Below are 27,321 nucleotides of genomic sequence, written 5' to 3'. Positions count from 1 at the left end.
CTTTGAAGTCCGTGTCTCAGGTTAATGTATCAGGTTTTGCTTCCCCTGTCTCGTTAGCCCTGATTTGCCCCAGCTGTGTTTCCCTTCTGTCTCTAATCCCCTGATTTCTCCCTCTGTGTATTTAAGCCCTGTGTTTTCCTGTTTGCGATCTACTATGCTGTGTGTTCTGCTTGTTTATGCTTAGGTCATGTTTTCCAGTTTAGTTAGTTTTTTGTTCTTTTTTGCTATCCAGCAATAAAGTTGAGTTTAAGTTTGTCTCAGAGTGTCTGCACATTGGGTCCTTCTTGCCACCATTCCTGCCTGCACATCAGCCTTCACATAACATAATCAGCACAAAGAGTTCATGATCAAAGCCCTCAGAACAATTTGTGAGATTTCAATATTTACCCAGTATGGTTATTTTTTTAATCTTGACCACCATAAAGTTCATCATAATGTTTCTTCACCACCTCAAGATGTCCTGAAACATCTAAAAACAAAGCATTTGTATTTATTATACTTGTATTGTTACCATTTGTATTGAGAGGATTCCTAATGCTAACATAAATACTTTACTATATATTTTTGTTTACCTGGCAGTAAGCAGGCCTCAGTCTTGAGTGAGTGTTTAATGGATTTCTTCATGGTTTCCTCCAGTGTCATCAGGACAGTTTCCTAATTTATCATCAAAAACTTTGTTACTTTTTACAGAGGCAACTATTGAATCCAAAAATAACTGGACAAGAGACAAACTTTTGGTTTGATATGTGCTTCAAGACTGATTGGGCATTTTTGTACATACGTAACAAACCTTCAAATCGTTCAACTGCTTCAGCATGACATTTTTTGTCTTTTCAAACATGTACTTCTTTGACTCCACATGTCTCTCAATAGTGTCCCTCATGTTCTTCAGGGTGCCTTTTCCTGTAAATGCTGCTGCTTCTACAAGGACACAACAATTGTCATGCACAGTTGAATAGAAATACCTTAATTCATATCTTTCTTACCTTTTATAGCATTCTTTCATGTTATTCTTGATTGTCTCTGTCAAACTGTTGTAGATGAATTTCTTTTGTGTGAGGATGGTTTTGTTGAGCTTTGTCTTCACTTTTTTTTCCTTAGAAACATGAAATATGAATTAACATTATTGAAAAGATGATTTTCTAATAACAGATAAGCTAACAAGTTAATGATTAGGGAAGTTCTTTTACCTCTGTCTTCAGAAATGTCAGTTGCAGTTCGACATTTTTGTACTTTTCAATCAATGAATTGAAAACGCATCAATGGCCCCATTGAAATTTCCACATTTTAGGTTGTTTCTGAATGTGGCAAAAATAATGGCAGTGTTAGCAAGCTTATAATACAGTGCGATTTGTATACATGTATTGTTGTACATATTGGTGCTCTTCAGAATTAGATTATTCTCACGGGAAGGTCTTTCTGAATTCTTTATCAATGCTTTCAGTCAAACAAGACGCTAATATCATGTTGAGGTCTTTTTGTTTCCCTTTTTTTGGTTTCTGGACGCCATCATTCCTAACTGCAAACTTTAGCGTCATGTGAAAAGCTCCGCCACTCGTTTTCTGAAACAAAACAGAATTTCTATTTCATTTTTCAAACACATGGTTACAAAGTGTCCTGAGGTTTTGATCTAACTGTAATTAAAATACATACACTGGGGTATAAGAAGGACTTCAGGTTTTTTTCACATAAATTTAGAGATTTTTCAACCCCCTCACTTAGGCGTTGTTCATAAGCTTTTGTAATTTTTTCAATTGCTTTTCTAACATCATTAAGTTGGATGCTTAATTTTCCCTCAAGGAGGTCATACAGATCATTTTGTTGTTCAACCTGAAATAAAAGAAAGATCATTACTTAAAGCAGTAAAACAAAACATTGTTCTTTACTCATTTTAGAGAATTAGGTTTTGGATAAGTTCAGTCAGATAAGTCTGTCATCATTCGTCTGCCTCTGTCTATTCTTTATATCAGTTCTATTTTCCCACACTATTGACCTCATTACTCTAGTCCAATCATTTTTTTTTGCCTTCTGCAGGCCAATCAGCTTGTGTTCTCTGTGCTTTTATCTGCTCTTCTGTCATTCTGCCTTTCAGACTTATATTCATGCAACTCGCCTCCTGTCCATCTTCACCTCAACCTTAACTCAGAGCCCAATCCAAACTACCATCTTCACTACGCCAAGAAACTAGACTCTTGGGGTCCTGTCCTAACTCCCATCATTTCTGTGCCCTCATTGGTTGACTGGAGTCTAATTGGTAAATAAATATTTCATCAAATTCTGTTTCTCAATAAACACTATTCAGTTCTTCCAAATCATCTCTCCTTATTCAGTCACTATTCTTTTTTTAATTGAAAGTTTTGTAATTATGACAGTCACCCACATGAAGAAAACAAAAACAGCAAAAAAACAAAAAACAAACAAAAAACCCCCCAGAAAAAAAATATACCATTCTATATATTTCCTCCATTATTCCTATCCAATCTTTCTTTGTTGGGGGCTCTTTCTCCAGCCACCTCCTGGTAAGCGCTTTTTTGCTCCCAACAGGATGTTTATCAAATATTTGTCCTTTAAGGAGGCTGCTGATGGGATATCGCCCAAATACACAGTACAGAAATCCAAATTTAATTTGAGACCAGTCACCAAGTAAATTGATTCGACCACTTCACTCCAGTATGGTTGGATTATTGGGCATTTCCAAAATATATGAAAATGATCTGCCATGTTTTCCCCACAGTTTCTCCAGCAGTATTCAGTCACTATTAATAAATTATCACATAGATTTACAATGTCCAGCATCCCACATTTTCAGTGAATGTGAGGATACCTTACAATACATTAATACACATTAGTGGCTATGAACATTTTTATTTTATGACCTTTAAGAAGATTATGAATGAGGCTTTATTGCCTGATCTCACCACTTCTCTGCTTCTGGCTCCTTGAATCAAAGACAGAATCCCATGAGCTCCAGACACATAGTTTAATGTCTCTGAATGAGCGTCATTCAGATTTTTCAACATTTCCTTAAGTTTTGGTATTTCTGTAAAAAAAATTGAAAAGAAATATAAATCTGAGCAATAAATTTTCTGTCGCTGTATGTTCATTCATAAAGTGACTTAACCTACCATTGACATCTGGATTTACATTCTCCCCTTTGTGGAACTCTTTGGAGCTCACTGTGAAGACTTGGAAACAATCCTCACTGAAGTGATCCTGAGAACATTTTTGTTAGTCAGTTTTTACTTTTCAGGCAGTTTTAGAAGATATTTGTTTTAGATTTTGCTGTCAGATTAAAAATTTACCTTAATTAATTTCCACTTTTTGAATTCCTTCATCACTTCATTCTTGGCTTTGTTTCTTTTAGAAAGGAAATAAAAATTGGATGCAAAATTATTTTATTGTTACTGTAATGCAAAATTCAGATTATTCTCATTTAAGGTGTAAGCATTTATGTGCATAGTTGTGGCACCGTAATGGAAACTTCCACCGAACAGTCTAAAACTAGATGAACTTATTTCAGCCTCAGTAGTTGAAGAACACAACTCCCTTTGCAGGTGCTGATAATGCCAAGATCACCCAACAACATACCCATTGTTCAGTTAGGTTTCATAGCGAGCTGCGTGATGTGTGGTATGATCAGTTTGTAACTTCCTGCATTTTCTTGAGAATACATAAAGGAGCAAGAGCTCCACTTCTGTTTCAGGGACTGCATAACGGAGCCTTGTTGTGTGTACTCTCTCATGCATGATAATAAAGAGTGTTGATTGTAGCCAACTGTGTCTGCAGACTTTGTTAATTAAATATTCACCACAGTATTTATCTAATTAGAAACTTATTAAAACAGATATACATAAATTTTTAAATTTATAATTGTAAACATATTTTTAAGAATAATATTCATCATATATCATGATATTAGGAGTTATATCTGATAGAATGTAATATTAATAATGTCTAATAATGTTGTATTAGATAAAAAGAAGTAATTGTTGGGTCTGTGTTTCCACAAGCCCCGCTAGTTCTAGAGACTTATTCATCATGAAGAAAACAAGACAGTCAGCGATCGATCGATTTTCCTTGCAAGGGAGGCCTCGTCTGTGTCCACCACGAAAATGACCCCAAATCCAGCCTCCTCCCGCTGCCTTTTATTGAGAAACGGTTCACACAAAACACATCACAGCAAAGCAACGCCCACATGGTTCCAAGACAAGGCATTGTATGTATATGTGTGAATGTGTGAACTTCTGTATGTAAGTAAGAATGTGTGTGTCTGTGTGTGTGTGTGTGTGTGTGTGTGTGTGTGTGTGTGTGAGACCTCCTGCTGGGCAGGAAGCTTACATCAAAAAAAACCCTCACAAGGATGTGTCTATAATAAAAGACTACAGCCCCCCACCCAGAACCTTGAAAATCTGGGGAGGGGGACAGTGGAATTCCTTTTGTAGAGATGACAAGGATAAAAATGGCAACATTCAACAATTCACTCTAACAGTAATATTAGCATACCTCTAAAATGATACATAATAGTTCTTAAATTAATTTGTCATTTTTCTGAAAGAGTGGCCTACTACAATGGGAGAATTTAGCTTCTGTTGTAAAGGACATCCTCACTCTTAAAATAAAAAAAAAAGTGAAGTATATGGTCACCGTGTGCATTTGTGCCAAACTTTTGGCATATTTGACTTACATATCATCTGGTTTTTCATTATCTGACTTGGTGCAGATGAAATGAATTTGCTGACACTTGCCACCATTTCCCAGCAGGCTGCTGGCACCTTCCAGGATCTTCCAGGCTTTTTTTTCTGAGGCTGCTCGATTCACTTCAGTCACAATCCACACAGTTGAACAACTGGCAACAAACTAAAAAGGAAATAAAAGCATATAAATTATAAATAACTGATGCTTCGAAGAAAGATGACATGACTTCAGTGAATTACCTCTTTCCACAATTGATCTCTGCTTCTGTTAGAGTCACCATTTCCAGGAAGGTCCACGAGTGTGACGTGATGAAGAAAATCATTGTCTGGCACTTTGACAGTCACACACTTCACAAGCGGCCAGTACCACCTCTTTACTTCTTCTGTCTCATTTGACTCACTTCTTGTATATTTCACCAATTCTTCAGACAACCCTTCAGCCTGCAAAAAAATAACAGTATGAATACAAGACAATTTAATGTATGTGCTCATAACAAAAAATGTAAAAACTGCATGAAAAGAAGACAGGAAATCAAACTAAGAAATAATATCGCAATGCATGCTATCAACACATTTCTTGAAAAATGTATTGATAGCAATGTTGAATATTCTTACACACTAAAAAGAAAGAAAGAAAGAAAAACTACACACACAAAAAAAAGACATATTCCCAACATTTATCTTAGCAATAGACTGCTGCAACATCTCCTTCACCGGCGCTTTGTCTCTGTCTACACTTTCCAAATAGGGAGGTATTAGATAGCATGGACATCATCTTCCTACTGAAAAGATGCAGCTTTAATGCAGCTAACTGCTGCTTTAATGACTTCCTACTACTCTCTATATGATGTTCATAAGCCACACACTGATCTTCCTTGAATCTAATGTATGTTTTAAACTGCAAGTATTCCTATGTTCTAGAAGAAGAAGTGAATTTTATTTTGGTCTGTAGTACTGCACACTTACTGAGTCACTTTTCAAAATTTTTATTTCGGAATTTAGAAACTCTGGAATATCCACAAAATATCCTTTCTCCATGAGGCTGAGAGTGGATTTTTTTCCCCAACCTTCTCCATACAGCGCTGATAACTTTCCATTAGGGTCAAATAGATCATCATCATCATCATCATCATCATCATCGTTGTCATCATCGTCGTCATGGTCGTGGTTGTCTTCAAAAACCTGTCTTAGTGATCGCACCTCATCTTCCCAATCCTTCCAAAAAAACATCTTAATTTTAGTAAAGCAGTTTTTGCAGCTAGATTGTAACACATAAATTTTCTTTAAGAATCATCATATTCATATTTCATTCTACCTCTTTTGTAATGAACTCGATGTGTGCCTCATACTTTGATCCATTGGTAGCCTCCACCTTTATCATTACTGAGGTACATGACTTGACACTTCCAGAAGGCAACAGGCCCTCCTTATTTATGACGGCATTGATTAAAGTGCTCTTTCCAGCCCCAGTTTTACCAAAGACACCAACCAGGTGTCTCTTTTCTGTCTCCAAATCCTTGATTTTATCCCTGTTGAAAGAGTTTAAATATGGATTAACTCACCCATTCTTAGGAACATTAAACTTAAAATGTGGCAAAATCAGAAAGATTTCCAAAAGGTTGATTCTGTTCATCTGGACTTGGCGTTTTCAGTGGGAGAAACGTTTCATCACTAATCCAAGTGACTTCTTCAGTTTCAGCTGACTGCAGGTTTCCTCAGCCTTATAAACTAGCCCACTGAATGAACAATGGGCTGTGAGGTCACTTCCTTAATCATTAATATGCAAATTGTCATGACCATTTATCAACAACCACTGATCAACCAATGGGATCTACTTACCTGGATGGTTGAGATTTCTTTTTGAAAATTTGTTTAAAAAAAAAAACTATTACAATGCTTAGACTTGATATTTATAATTTCACGTCTCTGAAGACTACATGTGTGGAAAAACATGAAATATTAATCAGTATTCAAAAGCTACTGATCACCTCTGAAGTGTGAAATGATGGATTCTGGTACAATTCACCTTAACAATGGAATGAACTGAATCACAGCTCCATGTTGAGCTCTGACAGAGTTTAAATCTTTATACCAAATTACAGCAAAATGTTCCTCCAACTGTTTCTTTTTGCAAACACTTACTTTCTAGATTTTTTTTTAATTTGCCTTCCTAACCTTTCTGAGACATAGTGACATCAAACACAAAATTACCCAATTACTTCTTAAAATGGTGCATTTTCTCAGCTTAGGAATTTGATATGTTTTTGTGTCCTGTTGTCAATAAAATATTAGAGTACGAGATTTCATGAATATTGTTTTTATTTTCATTTTACAGACTGTCCTAACTTTTTTGGAACTGGTTGGAACAATGTCCAACAAAAAAAAGGAAACCTTTATTACTCACTTTAGGAAAAGTTTGAGCTTGTCACGGCCATGTAGTCCTTCACTGACATGTCTCATTATCTCTTTGACCTCAAACAGTATTTCTTTTTCTGTCAAAGTGAAAGTAAAAACTAATTAGTAGGAAACAGGAAGCAGTGTAATGCAAAATGTGGCCCACTGATATTCAAAAACAGTAAAGAGTGTGGATTTTACAAGTTCATACTATAGCTATTATATTAAAAAAAAAATGCATATTAGTACTTTTCAAATACCTGACTGTGATCCTGCTCCACAGTATTGTCGTTTAGGAGGTGGTTGCCATTGGCTGGACTCACCCTGAAAATGATCTGAGTTTCTCTTTCCTTATTGGATAAAAAAAAAATCTTTCAAGATTGAAAATTGTGATCACGGTGTATTTTAGATGCTGCAAAAATGATAAAAATAAATACATCAGATGTATTAATATGAGAATGAGACAAATATTTCTCACCTTTTTCACTTATGGATGGCAAATCCTGAGGATAAATGTAAATATTTGACTTTCGTATTTGAAATTAAATTACTACACATGTATGCATATCTGAACTTATACAGGAAGCCATCGCAACTGTACAGAAACAGTTTGTTCTTTAGCAAACTGCGATTAAAAAAATGGAAAACTTTCATATTCTTACCTGTTAATAAACATGATTGCATGAGTCAACTTTCCAGCCTCATTCAGTGCCAGTGACACAGACCTTGAGAACAGTTGGTGACCACCCCATCAATGGCAACCACCAGCTGTCAGGGCAGGGGTAGGCAACTCCAGGCCTTGAGAGCCGGTGTCCTGCAGGTTTTAGTTGTACTTGATCCAACACAGCTAATTTAAATGACTAAATTACACCCTTAACATTTCTTTTAGTTCTCCAGAGGCCTGGTAATGAAGTAATCATTTGATTCAAATGTGGTGACCCAGGGTGATATCTAAAACCTGCAGGACACCGGCTCTCGAGGTCTGGCGCTCCCCACCCCTGTGTTAAGGTAAAATGTGTATTAGGTATCAGGTAACTACATCAGTTGTTTAGTAGTGATGTTCGATTCGTGAACGAATCGTTCAGTACTTGAGAATCACTTTACTGACTCGTGAATCATGATTCACAAGCCCAACTGACTCACTGACTCATCCCTGTTGCTGTTAGCAAACTAATTCCATTAGTAGAAATATATCTAGCTTATAATTAAAATTGTGGGGGAAAAAAAAACAACAGCCAGTTTCTTAACAAAAGCATTTCTGCTCTGAACTGGAAGAAAAAACCTTGAGTAGAAACCTCACATCAAGAAAATAGCTCCTTGGTTCACTGTAGCATCGCTCAGCTAACATGCTAACAGCACATTTGAGTTACTCACCCCCTCCCTTGCTGTGCTGAATCGTAGAGTAAGCGAATCACTCAGGACTCACCCCCTCCCTCCTGGCTCACCAACATTAAGGTACATTAGCGCCCCCTGGTACACAGCTCAGTGGACCCTCGTGCTTCATAAGACACACTCACCCCTCGCTCTCGGTTATCAGCTGTTGAAACTCAGAGCGTGTTACCTTGGAAGAGTCGCTCCTTCACTGAAGACGAAGTCCGATAGTCTGACTGACGCAGTATAACATTCAGTCTACACTTTGTTTTTTTGAAAAGATCATAAGCAGACTTAAGGAAAAAATATATGAACTCAGTTCCACCACTATTAAAAAAATAAAAATGCTCAGACTCGCATTCTGCTGCTGCAATAATGTAAGTTAAATAATTAGAAATTCGCTATTTCACTAAATTATTTAGATAAGAAAATATATATGTGACGTGTTTGAGGAAAATACTACTAATAAAAAAACAGAAAATTCTAAAGGTGTTTGTGTTTTTTTCCACGTGTATGGGGCAAGGGGGCGGTACTACGGTGTTGTTTGCCGGCAGTGCGAGTTAATGATACGAGGAAAAATGGATAGTCGTCGAAGAAGCGATATTTGGATGCATTTTCAAATGAAAAGTGCAACACACGCACAATGCAACATTTGCAAGACAGTTTTGTCTTTTCGAGGGGGAAGTACATCAAATATGAGAAGACATCTCAGTAGCAAGCACCACACAGTTATGCTACAACAACAGCACAGTCAAAACCCAGCTACTAGCATTGGACAACCTAGCAGCTAACAGCAGGAGCAACAATCTTCAACAGCAGCATTATCAACAGCGGTCACATCACCTGTTTATTCCAGCAGCACATCAACAAGTACTCAGCAAGAAAATACAAGCACACACACAGCAGGGCAAGGACAACAATCAGCAAAAAGAATACAGAGGCAGTCTTACATGGGAGCATTTGTGTCAAGGCCCATGATGCCACTTCAGCAGAGCAAGGTTGACCAGGCTCTGGTTAAAATGATTGCCCAAGATTTTCAGTCCTTTTCAATCGTTGATGACAGAGGATTTAGGGAATTCACCAAGGCACTTGATCCTTCATATGTTCTTCCCATTAGAAGTACAGTATCCAGACAGCTGATGCCCGATTTGTTTCAGAAGATAAGAGCTGATGTTCAGGAAAAAATCAAGACAGCAACTGCTGTGTGCTTAACAACTGACTGCTGGACCTCCAGCACATCAACAAGTTACATGTCTGTTACATGCCACTATGTGGCCGAGTTTAAGCTGCAGTCAAACTTGTTGGACTGTTTTGAATTAAAAGACAACCATACATCTGAAAACCTGGCTAGAGAGCTGGAAAGGATTGCAACTGAATGGGCCATTATGGAAAAGATAGTTGCATGTGTAAGTGATAGTGCAGCCAATGTCAAGAAGGCTGTGGGTGACATTCTGCACTGGAACCATCTAAATTGTTTTGCACACATTTTGAATTTAATTGTCAGAAAGGGAATCCAGCAGTCTCAAATTCAAGAAATTATTAGAAAGGTAAAAGCAATAACTGAATATACACGCCGCAGCACAGTGGCTTCTGCTAAACTGAGAGAGACACAGCAGCAGATGGGAGAGCCCCAACTACGACTGAAGCAAGATGTGCCAACCAGGTGGAATTCCACTTATTACATGCTGAAGCGGATTGCAGAAGTGAAGGATCCCCTCATTTCCACCCTGGCCTTGGTAAATCCACAGCTGCAAACCCTGTCACTTGAAGAGTGGGAGATGGTCAAGAAAACCTGTGAGGTCCTGCAGCCTTTTGAGGAAGTGACTGTGGAACTGAGTGCCGAAAGGTATGTTAAAATAGTGTCATAATACATGTATATATTTCATGTTGTGTCATTACATTTGCCTAAACACATTTTTCAATTCTTTCCCAGATAATAGCATTTAAGATGTTTCTTACAACAGCTTATAATTAAATGTAAACTGTAAAATGGTTTTATATGACAATGTATGCTTAATGCACTGCACTGCAGGGGCTGTAACTACATTAAAACGCATGGAACTATAGTCTTTCCTTTATTTCTCCTCAACAGGTTTGTTACTGGATCAAAAGCCATTTTAATGGCAAGAGGGCTGCAGAGGATTACTGCACACAGACAGAGAAGTCCTTCCATCTATCAGCCAATCCGCAACATGGTAGACATCCTCATGGCAGAAATTGTCAAACGGCTGGGGGGGATCGAACAAGTGAGCCTGCTTGCAGATGCTACACTTTTGGATCCCAGGTTCAAGAAGCATGCATTTTTACATGATAGACATGCAGAAGATGCTGTAACAAGAGTTGTGGGAGCTGCATCAAGGTCCTTAAGACCACTGCCTGTTACGGGAGTGATGAGTAAGAGAACCCAGACGCGGATCGCTCGTTAAGATTGAACAGTGTCTTTATTTACAGTGAAGCAAATCCAAAGTAATCCATAGTGCTAAGTCCCTTCCGTGCTCCCCTCGTGTGTCCATACGACTTTCGTAAACAGTGACGTCTCTCCTCTCGTATCTCCGTCTCACTCGTAGCCTGGAAAAAAGGCAAACAGATGCGGTTAGCCTCCCTCCGCTATCAAATGTTTGTCTAACACTCGCTGAATTCGAGTCACTACCCGGCTTGGTGGAATACTCCAGCGCTGTCTGTCACTCAGCCACATCATTAAATAGTTCTGTCACAATGGTGGATGATTGGCAGCAGCTGGCGAGGAATCAGTTGCAGGTGGGACCACTCAGAGTGGCGGAACTTCCGGGTCGGACATCTCCCGTTGCTACGCAACCGCGTAACAACTACAACGGAGACAAAAACAGAGCGGGAGACAACACACACACACACACACACACACACACACACGTCGCCGGTCGGGGCACCGTCGAACCTGACACTGCCACTGGCAACACCCAGCACAGAGGAAGGAGAGGGTGTCCCACAGGCCAGTACTTCCACTGAGACAGTGCCTGTGATTTGGGCCGATTTTGAGGAGCGGGTTGCATCACTGAGGCCAGGAGTCCAAAACCCCTTCACAGAGGCAATGCTGGAGATTAAAGGATTCCTGTCAGAGCCACTCCTACCCCGAACATCTGACCCCCTGGAGTGGTGGAAGTCCCGTGCCACTGTCTTCAAAAAAAACCTGCGATATTATGAAGACGAGACTCTGCATAGTGGCAACTTCCGTTCCATCAGAGCGGATCTTTTCAAAGGCAGGACAAATAATTACAGACAGGAGGAACCGTCTCAGCCCTGGAAAAGTTCGGGAGCTTATTTTCCTCAATGCCAATCTGTAAGGGACAATTAATTTTGAACACAGTAATCTGTGAATTTTATTTATTTTTATTTATATTTTTTATTTTGATTTTGTTGATTCACATTTCATTTTCTATCTGTCAGAAATTTCATTGATATTCTATTGAAATAAAAATAAATGTTCCCTTTACAAATCTTTATTTTTTGCTCTATAAAAGAGTTGTTTTTCTTTTTCAATCACTCATCTTAGCAATAGGGTTTACATGAAAAGACAAACAAATTAAGTTTGCATGAAAATGTACATTTTTTTGCACTCTCCTAGCAACTGACTCAGTGACTGAAATGACTCAAAACACCCGATTCATTTTGGTGAGTGACTCATTCAAACTCGATTCACTAAAAGGAATCAAATTTACCATCACTATTGTTTAGTGGTTGGTGGTTGTAAGGATTTTAAGTCACAGACTGGTCTCTAGGCTTTTGTGACTGGGGCTTTACTTTGACTCAGGTCACTTTAGCGCAGTGGTTCCCAAACCTTTTTTGCTAGGCCCCCTTTGTTTTATTAGAAAAATGGTTGTGAATTAAAAATCAAGAATGTGGCATACTGTTTGTCCGTGATGTGAACCCATATGGAAAAGATATATATAAATCTTATAAAGTTTGTATCTGTCTTGTGTGAAACTTGTATGAAAAGCATTTAAGTGTGAAAACAGATATAAGATCCCTTGAAAAATTATATAATGAAACTTGTATGTTTTGGATACTTACTAAAACAATGTATGAAAGTAATGAGAAAGTGGCCACTTTCATGAGTAAATCATGTAAACCTTATATGATTTACTCATGAAAGTGGCCACTTTCATGAGTAATCACATATAAGTTTTTACTATTTCTTTTTCATATGGGAAGAGCCCAGCGCGTGCTCCCGACGCAGGGAAAACCAATTCTGCAGAGGAGACCTACCTTGGCACTTGTGCAGGCAAAGCCAAAGGGATGATATGCTTCACCATATTTTCTAGTCTTTGGCTTGAAAGGTTGGTTTGGAAACATATTTGGCGATGCTTCATCTCCTGCTTTGCATTTGTGTGGATGCCCCGTCAAAAACCTGTCCATTATGCGTTCTATTTTTTTTCCTTTTCATACCGTAGTGTCAAGTGCGCCAATTGGTTGAACGATGCACAGTGACTCCATCTGATGCAAGATGATGTTGTAGGTCTTTGGTGCTGGTCTGACAAATGGTGGACTATGACTGTTCTCACCATTTGTCGCTTCTGTCTATCTGAGATTTTTCTTGGTCTGCCACTTAATTTGAACTGAGCCTGTGGTCTTCCATTTTCTCAATATGTTCCTAACTGTGGAAACAGACAGCTTAAATCTCTGAGACAGCTTTCTGTATCCTTCCCCTAAACCATGATGGTGAACAGTCTTTGTTTTCAGGTCATTTAAAAGTTGTTTTGAGACCCCCATGTTGCTACTCTTCAGAGAAAATTAAAAGAGGGAAACTTACAATTGACCCCCTTAAATGCTCTTTCTCATTATTGGATTCACCTGTGTATGTAGGTCAGGGGTCACTGAGCTCACCAAGCCAATTTGACGTCCAATAATTAGTTCTAAAGGTTTTGGAATCAATAAAATGACAACAGCGCCCAAATTTATGTACCTGCCTGATTTTGTTTAAACAATTATTGCACACTTTCTGTAAATCCAATAAACTTCATTTCACTTCTCAAATATCACTGTGTGTGTCTCCTATATGATATATTTAACTGACATTTTTTATTGTAACAACCAACGATTTATACAGGAAAATAATGACTATTAACAAGGTTGCCAAAAGTTTTGCATCCCACTGTATGAATGAAGGAAAGCATGCTGGTTCATTATCTGAATTTCAGTAATTCCTACCTGATCGAAATCAGCTGTTTCTTTATAGTTTTGTTTGCAGAGTAGGTAAAGCTAAGTGCAAAGCTATGTAAAATGTTTACTTAAAAATGTAACTTGCAGTACAGATACTGAAGAGGAGTGTCATGAAACAGTTTTTTATACTTACTTGACCAGAAGTATTGACTGATTCCTTTTGTGGTTGAGTTGTATTTGGCTCTTCCTAACACAATAAAAATATTGCAAATCCAAATCAGCATAAAAATTAAAGAATTTTTCTGAATAATGCTATCAATGTGTGGGAAGGTGTGGTTTTTGCGGTGTTGTGGTGTGTGCAGGGAGGGGGGCACAATAGGATATTCATGAATGTCCCCACACTAGTGATGTGATTTGGTATCCATCTGATACCTTGTAAACACAGGCCCAGTATCAAAGATTCTGATACAGATACTGATGCTTTTTAATAATTAAGGTGGATGAATCATCAAATTGCTAAGTCTGAATGAATTTTCATGACCTGTTAGTGTTTTGGGAGGTTTTTTTTCTTTGGATTATTAATTAAAACCAGGCAAGGACAGAAATAATAAAATGATAAGGCTGTAGCACATCTAGTTGTAGCTTAAATATAGTAACTTTACAGTATCCCTTTTACAGTTAACACAAATGGATAATTGTACTCAAACAAATCTGAGTCGAAATCGGGATATTTGCTTCGATTACAGTAAATGTTGCTATGACACTTGAAAGCATCAGCATTTACACAGACAGCCAGGTTGCCTCTTTGATGAATTCGGGAGTAACAAAGAAACAGAAACTAGTATCCCAAAAAGTTGATTCTGTTCATCTGGACTGTTTTCAGTGGGAGGAATGTTTTGTCACTCATCCAAGTGACTTCTTCAGTCTCAGCTGACTGCAGGTTTCAGCTTCTGATCGTTACGGAGGCGAAGTTAATTGGATCCGCTCTCCCCACCAAGCAAATTCACCTGATCCAGGGAAAACAAATTCTGTCGGGGATAACTACCTTGGCACTGAATTTAAGCTGTTATAAATGACTTGTTGACTTAAAATTGGTCAAAAATAGGTCAATCATATCTTTTACAAAGAATATCAATTTAGAGATCTTTCCTATCACAAAGTAGTTGTGATGGGATTTCCGGCTCTTTTTAGAGAACCAGCTCTTTTGGCTCCCAACCGGCTCTTCAGGTTGTTTTGTTGCTTTAATTAATTTATTATTAACAACAATATAAAATTATGCACAAAAGGAATTACTAATGTAAAAAAACAAAAGTGGTTTTATTTATATATGTTTATATATAAATATACACGGTGGCCTCTAGAGACAAAGCATGTACAAACTCCAAAACACATTTCTAGCTTTAACTGAACTTCAAAAACAGAGCTACCTAGATCACTTAGATTACACAATTAAAAGCATACGTGTAATTTTTGTGTATTTATACACAAGCACTCATACATATTCAAATAATTTAAAAAAAATGTTCATTTACCTTTTACTACCACACACCAAATCCAGTTGTTGGTACTTGCTGGCTTGTGTAGCCACTAGGTAACAAAAGCTCAACACTGCACGTGTTTTGGAGTTTGTACGTGTTTTGGAGTTTGTACGTGTTTTGGAGTTTGTACGTGTTTTGGAGTTTGTACATGCTTCGGGGTTTGTATGTGCTTTGTCTCTAGCAGCCACCGTAAATATACTTTTATTCATTCACTCCACATAAAATGTAATAAATAAATCATATAATACAAAAACCAACTATTTACATTTCAACTTGGGCCTGCATGAATAAACTTTCTGAATCCTTTATCATCCGCAACTGAAAATAGTTGTGGATCATTACTATACTTTTCTAATGTGACATTGTTGTCCATGGCTCTCTTTCTCTGTCTCCCTCCTGCTCTGTTGCTGTGCTACTGAGAGTGTAACTACCACCCCTCCCCTCTCTTCCCAGCGCAAAGCACAAGGCTCGCGTGCGGAGTGAAGCGGAAAAAAAGTGCGAGAGAGAGAGGGTGAGAGAAAGAAAAAAAACCCATGGCTCCCAATCCGGTCGTCAAGTGATGACGTGACGAATCCTAATTCCGGGCCTAAAGTAGTCTGCGTTTAATATGGCTTTTGTGTTGTTAACATGTTTAATGTTATGTATTTTCTTCTATTTAATCTCAAAAAGCTCCTAAAACAGTCAGTGATCACTGTTGACCTCCCTCGGCTTTTATTACCGCTAATCATTTATTTAAGCTCAGTTTTTAAAACCTTGGGATGTAACTACAGCCCAGCTCATGCAGCAGTATATGAATGACTAACCTCGTATTGTGGATGGATTATCTCAGTTGTTCTCCTGACTGAACTTCTTTATTCTAAAGAAACCCCAAACAAACAAAAAAAAACCTTGGTATGTGCCACTTGATTTAACTCTCTGGTATCTGCATTAATTTCAACACTTTCTGTAGCATTTCTAACTCTACACATCTAAATTCAAATCACTTGGATGAGTGACAAAACGTTTCTCCCACTGAAAACGCTACATTCAGATGAACAGAATCCACCTAACTTCCTGCTAACTTCTAACTCCGTTAAATGTCATAAATTCCGTTTTCATGGATGCCTGGATGTAAACTCAATTGTTACACCTGGTAGAGCAGAACGCTGATCATTTTATTAAAGATGAAAGACTTTAGACAGTTTTTCAACTCTCAGTAATGCCATAGTGATCGTTTGATATATGGACCTGCAGTGGAGTTTAGGCCCAGACACAGCTAGTGACGTCAGACTTAACGACCGGATAAGGAGCCGGCTTGCATTGTTCACTTCCGTTCGCGACCGACACATCACTACAAAATAGGTGTTGCAATCAATTTTTGGCAAAGTAACTGGTATATAACCGGGATTTATCTGGGATTTTTTTCTTCAGAACAAAAACATTTTTTGTGTGCTCATCTGCTTTTAAAGTTAATGCGAAAATGGTCAGTTATGGAGGATGAAGTTAGCAGGCAAAAGGAGAAGTCCGACAATAAGCAGGATTACAAAGAATAATAAGATTCAGATTATACAGAAAAAAAAAAGACAGACGTGAATGAGTCTGATGACGAGTTGATGAGAGGGACTGGATGTTTGTTAAATGTAGAAACTGTCTCGGTTCATTGTTGTCTGTATGTCAATTAGTTAAAGGGGTTAAGTAGAAAAAGAAAGGAAAACAAAAAACTTTTTAAAATAAATAATAATATATTAAATAATAATAATAATAAATAAGAAAAAGTAAAATCACTTACAACAACTTCTGCTAGTATATGTATTTTGCACTATGTAAGAATGGTCCCCTCACATCACTGACACAGGTCACATGGTGACGTATTCTGGGTTTTTTTTCTACAGTCTCATTTATTTAGTGTCTTAGTATAATATTTACATTTTGAACACAACAATCAAACTCCAAACACTCCAGTTCATTTCTGAAGCACTGTGTTTTTACCCAGGTAATTCTATTAATAATTTTTTATTTTTTTTTTAGCAACTTGAGTTTAGATGTGTGGAGTTAGAAATGTTACAGAAAGTGTTGAAAGTAATGCACATACCAGAGAGTGATGCAAAGTGCACCCCGAGAAGTTTTTTTTTTTTAAAGTATAATAAACAGGTTTCTTATTTGCATAGGGAAAAAGCTGTAGATATCCTGGAGTAGGTACAAGTAATTTGCACGCTAGTTTGACTAGCCACACCCAATTCTTCTCAAAACAAATGACCTCTTGTACAACCATCACAGCCACCATTTATCTTGCATGCAAATGAATTATTATGTGTGCAAATGATTTGTACTTGTCCTATTCTGGGATATCAACAGCGGCTCTTTGTTCATGCAAATAAGAAACGTGTTTATCCCAAAAATACTAATAATTTCTTTCACTTTGCTGATATGTGTATTTCTTTTAGCAACATGTTAAAACGACCAAGGTTGTAAAAAAAAAGTGTTTTCATCTTAAACCTAAAATAAATACTGTGGAATATACTAGGCACAGGTACACGCACACACAGGTCTTTATCGCCAAGTTCCACATTTATTTACACTTTCACACACTGATACTATCGCACAGAATGACAGCTGTCCATCCCAGCTTATGTGTGTCTCTTTCTTCCTCTCCCGCTCCTCTCCGTCTCACTATAACACAGGGGAGGGAAACCATCATCAGTCCATAAACAACATCAGCTGTTCTTACCGGCCTCGCAGCGCCGCCCTGATGAGCCTTCCGCTCCACTCCTCCCCTGCAGCTGCGCCCGGGGCCACGCCTCCGCCACAAATACAAATACTTTTATTGAGGTTTCAAGGTTTTCATGGACCATGTGAAGGTAATTTTGGGAAAGTTATTCTTGTTGCAGAATGTGAATGCTACCTGACAAAAATAAATGTTGGAGAAATGGAGGTTGAATAATGGACAGCAGAATACTAACATCATAAAATCAAAGGAAAGCTCACCACTCGGATGATTTCCAAGTTTCCTGACATTTTAGTGACTGTGGAGGTCTGCTCATTTCTGATGGAGGCTTTAACATGTGAAGATGGGTGCCTATTTGTGAAATCTACATATTAGTCTTTCATGGAGTTCTCTGCATTACACCAAAGACACATACATCAACTAAAAATGAGTGCAAATATTCTGGTACAAATCCAAACACAATGTCAAACAAAGGAAGTCTGGAAAGCAAGGACACTCCTTTTATTCCATCCTTCACAACCTAAAACTTCTCCACCTGCATAAGATTTTTTTTATTTTATTTTTATTTAACTGTTATTTAACCAAGATCCCATTGAGATTAAAAACCTCTTTTTCAAGGGAGACCTTGCCAAGATGTAGGCAGCAGCAAATATCTAACAGTTACAAAAAATACACAATTAAACACAGGCAACAACAACACACACACACGCAAAAATAAACGTAATTCAATAAAATTCTATTAAAAACAATTAATCAATCTAATTGAAACAGTTGCATATTATGGACTTGAGCTCAAGGATTCTTAGTTTCGATTTAAAAGCACTTAATGAAATGAATTCTGTCATTTTTCAGTCATTCTGCAGCTCATTCCAAGCCAAGTTCAGTTCGGGCAAATGGAACAGAAAGCAACAAGTAACCTTGCGGATGAACAGAATAACGACCAGCATGTTTCCTAGGAAGGCAGCAATCCAAGTAAGAAACCTCTTTATTCTAAAGAAACCCCAAAGAAACAAAAAAAAAAACCTTGGTATGTGCCACTTGATTTAACTCTCTGGTATCTGCATTAATTTCAACACTTTCTGTAGCATTTCTAACTCTACACATCTAAATTCAAATCACTTGGATGAGTGACAAAATGTTTCTCCCACTGAAAACGCTACATTCAGATGAACAGAATCCACCTTTTGGAATTTTCTTACCTGGATGACTCAGCATGCATCGAAACAACTCTGTTGTGACTTAATGTCACACTGAAGGGGTTTATTATTGTCATGTCCAGGAAATAAAGTGTTTCAATCACCTATATGGTCACAGGGGTATAAAACCAAGCATTTATGAAACAAACAAACAACAAACATTTATAAAGCCTGATCACCTTTGTGATGAACTGACTTTGAGACTGTGAGCCTATCCCCTCCATCACTGAGAGAGGTCACATGTACAGATGCACGCTGCAGTACCAGACTCTGTGGCCAGACAGCGGCTCAGAGTTTTTCTTTAGGATAGCCAGGTGTGGTATTAATGACCGACCAGACCACGTTCAAAACAGTCGTTAACATCTTTTATTGCACACTTTTTTCACACTGTTGCCATTCAGCTTTCCAGCTGCCAGCCACACACCACCACCAACAATAATAATAATAGCATAGAGAGCACAGACTTTAAGCCGACGAGGCATAATTGACTATCCCACTGCAGGTGCATCGATCAACCTTGCAGCAGCACCGCAGACCAGGCCCTGGTACACCAGGTTTCATATTTGCATGGGCAAACAGCTTCTTTGATTCCCTGAAACATGAAGTACAAATGATTTGGGAACATGTCCTCCATCTCCTTTTCTAATGAGCTATAATAATTGATAAATCGCCAAGAGAGCTTATATAAATCCTCGCTGTGAAGGAGATATTATTACAGTAGTATAATAATCAAAACATATCTGTGGCTTTAACAGTTTATTGTGCCAAAAAAAATGAAAAAATGAAAGAACACTTATAATTAACATTTAAATGCTCTATGCCACAAGCCTAGTTTTGATAACCTTATTCTTCAACGTGGTCTAAGGAGCTTGGAAAGAAAAGCGTCTGGACTTCTTGAGTTGCTTGAAGACGTTTCACCTCTCATCCGAGAAGCTTCTTCATTTCAGTTGTTTTAGATTTTGCTGTCAGATTATAAATTTACCTTAAGTTGGTTTAGTGTCTGTTATTTACTCATCTTAGGCATTGTGTCTTTGGTTAAGTGTCAAGTCTTTGTGAAAATCATATTTAAATTTAGTTAAATATTTTAAGCAGAACGAAATGTACCCCTAAATACATGAAAAGTAAAAGCTGTGATCTTAAGGATGGTACCTCATCATTCTGTTGGTGGGTTAGACAAGTATATTTCTTTACTGGTTGTGTGTGTGTGTGTGTGTGTGTGTGTGTGTGTGTGTGTGTGTGTGTGTGTGTGTGTGTGTGTGTGTGTGTTTTAATCAGGTCAGTTGTCTCAGTGTTTGAGACAACTGACCTGATTGCCTTGTGTTATGTTCCCCATGCCACATCCTTGCGGTGAACAATGCTGCATCATACTTGATTACCTCCCCATATCAGATTACTTTGCTGAAATTTCACTCTTTTTCTCATGCTTCTCAAATAGCAGTTTATCTGTACTGCCGCACATGGGATTGTGCAGTCGTAATTGAAATTTCGTATCATGTGTGATATCACCCTTCATTTTCAAAATTATTGTAAGGAAGGAGCAAACACATCAGGAGTCTGAAAGTGTGATTGATCCCTCACATGGTCATAGATCCACTTTTTGGGGTTCTTTTTTAGATTTCCTGTGAAAGTCTGAAATGGTTCATATTTCCATTCCATTCCCTCCCCCCCACCCCCACCCTCTCTCTCTGTTTCATTCCCTGAATCTTTCTTTGTGTGTCAGTCTGTGTGCAGGCAGCAGCAGGACAGCTTCAGTGCAGACAGACGTTCCACGCTCCCTGCAGAATCATAGCCCATCAATCATGTTAACTAGTGGGATTTATTTTATTCAGCAGAAAAAAACAGTGAGGATCCCATTACAGAGACTGGCCTAAGGGCAGAATGTGTATGTGTGTGTATGTGTGTAAATGTCTGAGTTGGGGGGAGACCCTCTGGGGAAGACCCCTTTCTCTTCTAGTGCAACATCCAATCTCTCTCAGTGGCACAGTGTGAGAAATAACGATATGTAACGAAGATGTAATGAATCACAAAAGTCAGTTGTTTTGCTTTGTTTTTTTTTTTTTTAAAAAAAGTCACTGAGTTGTTGTCAAAATTGCAATCTACTGCAGCGGATTTCCAGTATGTCAGGTTCGATTCACCTAAAAAAGGAAACTTATATTCAAATCGCTGGTTCCTTGTTATCGAGAGAAGTTAGAGTGTTAGCAGCAACTTACATGTGCGCATTGGAGGCCTGCTCAGATGCGACCAGAGATTTACACTCCACTGCTCACTTTCAGAGTGTAAATAGGATTAGCAAATAATACCAGGTGTTCAAGTTACCACACCTGACAGCATATGACAGGTTTCGTTTTGCCTGAATCGCAGAGGCATGTATTACAGTCTGGCTGGGATGCACACACTGACTGTGGTTTTGCTTGAATTTGCTCTCTGTGCATGCTCACGGGTGATGGGCAACGTAGGTATAAGTATGCAGTAAAGGTGATGCTGATATAAGAATGAGCAGAATGTCAAAGATATGCCCATAAAAGTTTGTATTTTAAATGTCCTTTCTTCTTCTTTCAGTCTTCTGACACATCAAATTTGATGGAAAATAAACATGTTAATGTATATTCTGTGTGTGCATGTGTGTCTCCACATGTATGTTTTCATACATGCCTGAGTGCAAAGTGTGGCTAATTAAACGGCTTGTTGCCATTTTCATTTCCACGCCTAAGTGTTTTTGTATTTGTGCATGTGACCGAGCTTTTTGTATCTCCGTGGGTGATATAAGTTTAGGGCTGTTTGATTGTTTCACCACCTGTGCCCGACATGTCTGCAGATTGGTACCTCCCACCCTGACACTCACATCAAACACGGCTCAAGTTTCCTGAGCTGTCTTTTGTGTGGAGCGTGTTAAGCAATTTTTAAAGTGGCCCTTTCTGGTTTCTCCTCCAGGGCTGAGGGGGCACACTCCCTCTGGCTCGCTCTATCTCTAACTTTCTCTCAGTTTTGTTTTCCCTTTGTCAATTGCAGCTTCTCTCAATGTATCTACCCATCTTTTCTGTGTTTGTGAGGAATTAACACAGTGAAGAGAAAAAGAAGAATTTATTTTAGAAAGTTTTCTAATAAAAAAAAAGTTTCCTTGAATCTTCAGTGGCTACAATAAGATGCATTTGGATTTTAGCAGTTAGTTCTCTGCATTCCACAGATGGTTCAAATGCTCATATCTCACTTCTCATTAAGTATTTAGCTGGCATCCTATTTGCATAGCTGAGAACAGAGGGGAGAAACGTGTAGATGTGTATGAGGTGGCTAACGAAGTGGCCTGGAGATTGCATGGATGGATTCTTGCCAAGCAACGCCCCACCAGTCGTGACTGCCCCCAACCCCCTAGCTCATTGAGTGTGCCCACTCTAAAAGCTCACAAATTCTGCTCCCTTTGACAATGGTTAGGTCAGCCTAGATAAAGCACGTCCATTAGAGGCAATCGAGCTGGCAGGACAGAGTGACAGAGACAGACAGGAGGGCAAAACAGGAGGGGAAGGAGTAGGAAGGCTTTGACAAATACCAAAGGTGGCCATAACTCTGCTTGTCTTCCTGGGAAATTTTTGCACGCTTTTTTTTCCTTAGAGCTTGATAAGTGTCTCTGAATTAAATGGGTTTTAATTAGCAGTCATTAAGAAGTTCATTAGCAAATTGCCTGGCTGTTTGGCTGTTTCGATGGGGATGATGGCGCTGCTCTCCGGGGCTCGCTCTGTCTTTTTACCGTGGCAGTAGTGCGTTTGGGTTTAAAGGAGAGGAAGCAGACATTTAAAGAGAGAGTGTGGATTTAAAAAGGAGAGAAAGCACAAGAGAGGGAAAAATCTGATCTGGACACTTTGCACTTGTTTTTAATTTTTTCTGACCTTTCTTACCTCCTCTCATTCTGCACCTTTTTCTCTCTCACTTCTGCATCCTCCCCATTTTGCCCACATCTCTCTCTCACTGTCAGTGGTTACTTTGTGGTTATGTGGTGATGGAAGCTGATAGCTGGCAGTTGAAGGCTGTTCTCTAGGGCTTAAGAAGAATCCATCTGTGACTGTGTGGTTGCAGTTTAGTCAGATGGTGCAGACTGGCCTGCTGAGGTGGCGTTACAGAACGGTACTCGAGATGAAAGCACAGGACATGGACAACAAAAGCCATGATAGTAGCACAGTTATAGAAGCAGATAGTATTTGGTGGCTAGGCTGTTGTTCTTACACTGCTTGAGAAATTGTGTGGAAATGTAGCATGGTTAAGCAAGACAAGTGACTGTGTGTGTGTGTGTGTGTGTGTGTGTGTGTGTGTGTGTGTGTGTGAGGGTGTTTTATGGAGAGACACATGGAGATAAAAAAAAAGCTTCTTATTTGTTTCTTTACTTTATGGTTGTGGTTCACTCATGTCATAACTGCTGCTGTGTTTCTTTAATTCATTACTGTAAAATTGTATACAAAAGTACACACAATATTTAGTCTTATTTACTTATTATTAGTCCTATTTTTAGAGTTTTTTCAGTTTAAAATAATGATATAAAGAATATACAAATACACCAATTGTGCTCACCTTGATAAAAGCTTTGGTCACATTCTCACACAGATAACCAGACCTATCAGCATGCACCAATATCTTTTATGAGAATGATTAGAGTTTGGAAATGAGGAAATGCGCTGGCTTCCCTCACATGAAGACATGTACAAATTAACCTTCCTTTAATCTCTCTTTCTCACTGCTGAACATACATGAATGCAAAGACATACTGAGCAAGATAAGTATTGTGAAAGGAATATATTTGCTGTGATTTGAATTGCATATGTGAGTACTGTGAGAGATCAATAGCTCCAGTTTCCCCTCCAAATCACCTATCCCGCATCCTCCTCTTCTTTCTTTACCTCTTTAAATCAGGCTTTTCAGCTCTGTTTCGATCTTTACCTTTATTTACGCTATCGTTTCCTTATTTGTGCATTACTCTTTCCTTTTTAATCTCCCCAATCTTGCCTTGTTTTCTTTTCCTCCCCCTTTTCTATCCCTCATTTCTTACTGACATCATTCCTTGCCTGTGTTGTAATGCGTAATGTTCTAAAGTTGGCTCGGCCCATGGCAGACTGCTGCCGATACAGACTGATTAGCTATAAGTCTTGCCTCAGTGACCAGTTACCTTACAGAGATCAGACAGACAGAAAGACACACATGAGAGGAGGCTGAGCGAGTGTGTTTGTGTTATGCTGTGTGTGGGTACAGCCAACCTAGATCTGTCCGACTTACCGAGCCTTATTAATACAGCAATGACTGATACTCTCACTTTCAATCCATCGTGCACCCAGTTTAAATATTAAGCTATAACCAAAAGCCAGGCCGATGACCTGAGCTTTTCCTGTTCTCGAGCCTGTTTGAATGGGAAACACTTGTGCTCATAATCTTTTGACTAATCCCACAGGAATGTGTCAGTGTGTTTGCGTTTGTGTGTCTTTACTCTCTTTGCTCTTCTTTCACCTGCTAGCGCACAATCAGCTCTGTCAACATCATTAGCTGAGGCGGTTTTCACATCAAAGTTAACAACAAGCTAACATTTTGTACATCGAGAGAGTTTAACCAGACATTATTGGGACTATTGCTTAAAGATGTTTGATGTGTTGCTGGTTGTTTTATGAGATTTTGCGAGTTAAATTATTAATTCATCTATCAAAATGAGTAAGGGGTCCATAAATATTCCTGATCTCTGAAATATTCTCTAATTCATTAAAATGCTCAATTTGAAATGTGAAGTGTCTGACACATCTTTGGATAGTGGGAGGAAGGTGGAGTCTTCAGAGGGAAACCCCTGTGAAAATGGGAAGAGTGTCCAAACTTCACACAGAAATGGCCAGCACTCAAATTATGTGCAACTGGAGATTGACCTATATGGAAGATTTCCCTAAGTAGCTCTGCAAAATCACAAGAATGCACAAAACACCCAGCCCTTTTCATAAACCTTTAAACACTAGTGCAGATTATATTTGGCTCCTGCCTCTTAATTTTGGAACATAATTGATTTATTTTCTGTTGAGACAAGGGAGGCAGTGATGAGAACTATGAGCAGACAGCTTGACCTTGGCAGTCGGACTCCACAGCTTTGCTCTGTTGAGTGCAGAGAATGGTCTTAAGCTACTCCCACAAGTGGTGCGATTGTCGAACGGACAGACAAGGAATCCGAATTATTTTCTACTTTTATCAGACCTTCCATGTGTACTACACCACGTCCTTTAGCTATTTGCTCTTAACAATGCCTTCCTGCACATGACCATCTGAGAAGACGTTTCCTTTTTTTTTGCTTTTTTTATGCAAGGATGATTAGGCCATTATCACACTCTCTATTGATATACTTATCAATCCTCATGATACATGTTTTCTTGTTACTGCTAGTGCATACACATTGAAAATTATTACTATATCAGCAGCTTCAGGTGCAAGAGGGCACAACCGGATTCTATAACTATTTTGGAATAGCTTTTTCACTTCCTGTTAACTCGAGAACATTTAATCATATTTGATGGATTTTATCAGTGAGGAGATCAAACTGATCAAATCCTTGTTTTAACTTACAGTGTTTTTACTGCTGTGTATTCCCACTGTGACGACCCACTGCACCCTGCCTTCCTTTTGGCTCATGTGTGTCTTGTTTGCAGGCATTGAAGAGGCGGAGTTCCCATTTACAATCAGTGACACTGGCAACACCTGGGCCAGTGTGCCAGGACACTATACAAAAAGCCTTTAGGGCAAAGCCCTGCCCATCGTCTATCATGTCGGCCGGCCTTGTGGGATTTTGAACAGCTGTAGCTGCTTCTTGTTCTTCGATAAGCCAGGTCCGAGCCAGCTCCAATCAGCCAGAAAAGTTATCGTGGTTCCGAATTGGTAGATCCTCCATTGAGACTGTCAAATTCAAATTTTATTTGTCACATACACAGTCATACACAATACGATATGCAGTGAAATGCAACTGCTCGTGACCTAAAATAAAAGACTATGAATAGGATAGAAAATACATATGAAAATTAAAATGAAGGGTAAATTTAACTAGGAAAGAATAAAATAAAATATAAAAATTAAAGTTAAAAATAAAATAACTGTACAACAAAATACACAGTACACAAAATACACAATATAGAAAATATAAAAGAATATATGAAGAAATATAGAACATTAAGAGCAGCTGTACGAGTAATAAATGGTAATGAAAGAAATGTAATGTCCAGGGTTGTGCAATCCACATATTTAAGTGTCTTGTGCAGTGCAAATATGCTTAAAAGTGATTTATTTAAGTGAGTGATTTGATTTGATGACCACGCAGTGTAGTTGTGCAGTGGCCACTAGTGTAAACAAATGTCCAGAATGTCCAGTGTGTGTGTAAAAACCATATGTGTGGGTCAGTACTGTGTGGTGGTGTGATTGAGAGACTGTATCGCCTGCGGGAAGAAGCTCCTCCTCAGTCTCTCTGTGTTGGTCTTCAGGGAGCGGAATCGCTTTCCTGACCTCAACAGAGAGAACAGTCTGTTGTTGGGATGGCTGAGGTCCTTCACGATCTTCCTGGCCTTGGTCCAGCACCGCCTGCTGTAGATTGAGTGCAGGTCAGGGAGCTCGGAGCGGATGGTGCGCTCAGCTGATCGCACAACCCTCTGTAGAGCTCGTCTGTCCTGCATGGTGCTGTTCCCGAACCAGGTTAAGATGTTCCCCGTCAGGATGCTCTCTATGGTGCACGAGTAAAAGTTCTTGAGCACCTTGGAGGGCAGTCGGAAGTCTCCCAAGTGTCTGAGGTGGTAGAGACGCTGTCGGGCCTTTTTCACCACAGTGTTGATGGATCTGCCCCTTTGACCAAGGTCAGAGCCACATCACCAGGCTCCTGATTGGTTGTCGCGGCACGTTTTGACGTTGGAGTTCAGATTTTTCCAACTCAAGCGGTAGACGTGAAACACGCGTATGCACAAAATGCAACACAAAAACTGACGCGCGTGGTTTTATTCGCGAGCCAAACGCGCCAGACGCGTACACTGACGCCCGTTTCTCACGTTTTCGTGATGCAAATCTGCTTCCAAATTTTCGCGGGACACGAAATCGCGTGTCATCGCGCTTTTTCCATTGACTTTACATGTAAACCTGACGCTCTGGCCGCCTCTATCGCGTTCGGTGTGAACACACGGTTAGAGTGTGGAAAACCTCTAAACCTCAGGCTTAAAATGACCAACAGTCTCCTTTAAAAAGGACATAGTCACAGGCTCAAACCTGTCAAGGACAGCAAAGCAGGAAGCAGAGACTGAGGGGTC

At 39.0% G+C, this 27,321-nt stretch overlaps 1 pseudogene across 1 annotated transcript in view; it reads right to left on the bottom strand.

Annotated features, from left to right (window-relative positions):
* Window positions 1–404: 404 nt before the first annotated feature.
* LOC308411339 (nuclear GTPase SLIP-GC-like) overlaps window positions 405–27,321 on the bottom strand; it is a 43,722-nt pseudogene continuing 16,805 nt past the window's right edge. Inside the window, exons 10-26 of the transcript in view lie at window positions 13,789–13,842; window positions 7,349–7,591; window positions 7,099–7,186; window positions 6,010–6,223; window positions 5,661–5,909; window positions 4,935–5,135; window positions 4,685–4,857; window positions 3,303–3,357; window positions 3,126–3,213; window positions 2,919–3,040; window positions 1,654–1,830; window positions 1,408–1,562; window positions 1,191–1,298; window positions 987–1,096; window positions 791–932; window positions 573–654; window positions 405–469 (exon numbers count right to left, since the gene is read on the bottom strand). The product of the transcript in view is annotated as a nuclear GTPase SLIP-GC-like (transcript). The remainder of the gene's footprint in view (window positions 470–572; window positions 655–790; window positions 933–986; window positions 1,097–1,190; window positions 1,299–1,407; window positions 1,563–1,653; window positions 1,831–2,918; window positions 3,041–3,125; window positions 3,214–3,302; window positions 3,358–4,684; window positions 4,858–4,934; window positions 5,136–5,660; window positions 5,910–6,009; window positions 6,224–7,098; window positions 7,187–7,348; window positions 7,592–13,788; window positions 13,843–27,321) is intronic.

Source organism: Rhamphochromis sp. 'chilingali' (genome assembly GCF_963969265.1).
Source record: "Rhamphochromis sp. 'chilingali' genome assembly, chromosome: 15".
Lineage (NCBI taxonomy): Eukaryota > Metazoa > Chordata > Actinopteri > Cichliformes > Cichlidae > Rhamphochromis > Rhamphochromis sp. 'chilingali'.
Note: the sequence above shows the minus strand (reverse complement) of the source record. Positions and strands in the feature narration are given on the sequence as shown.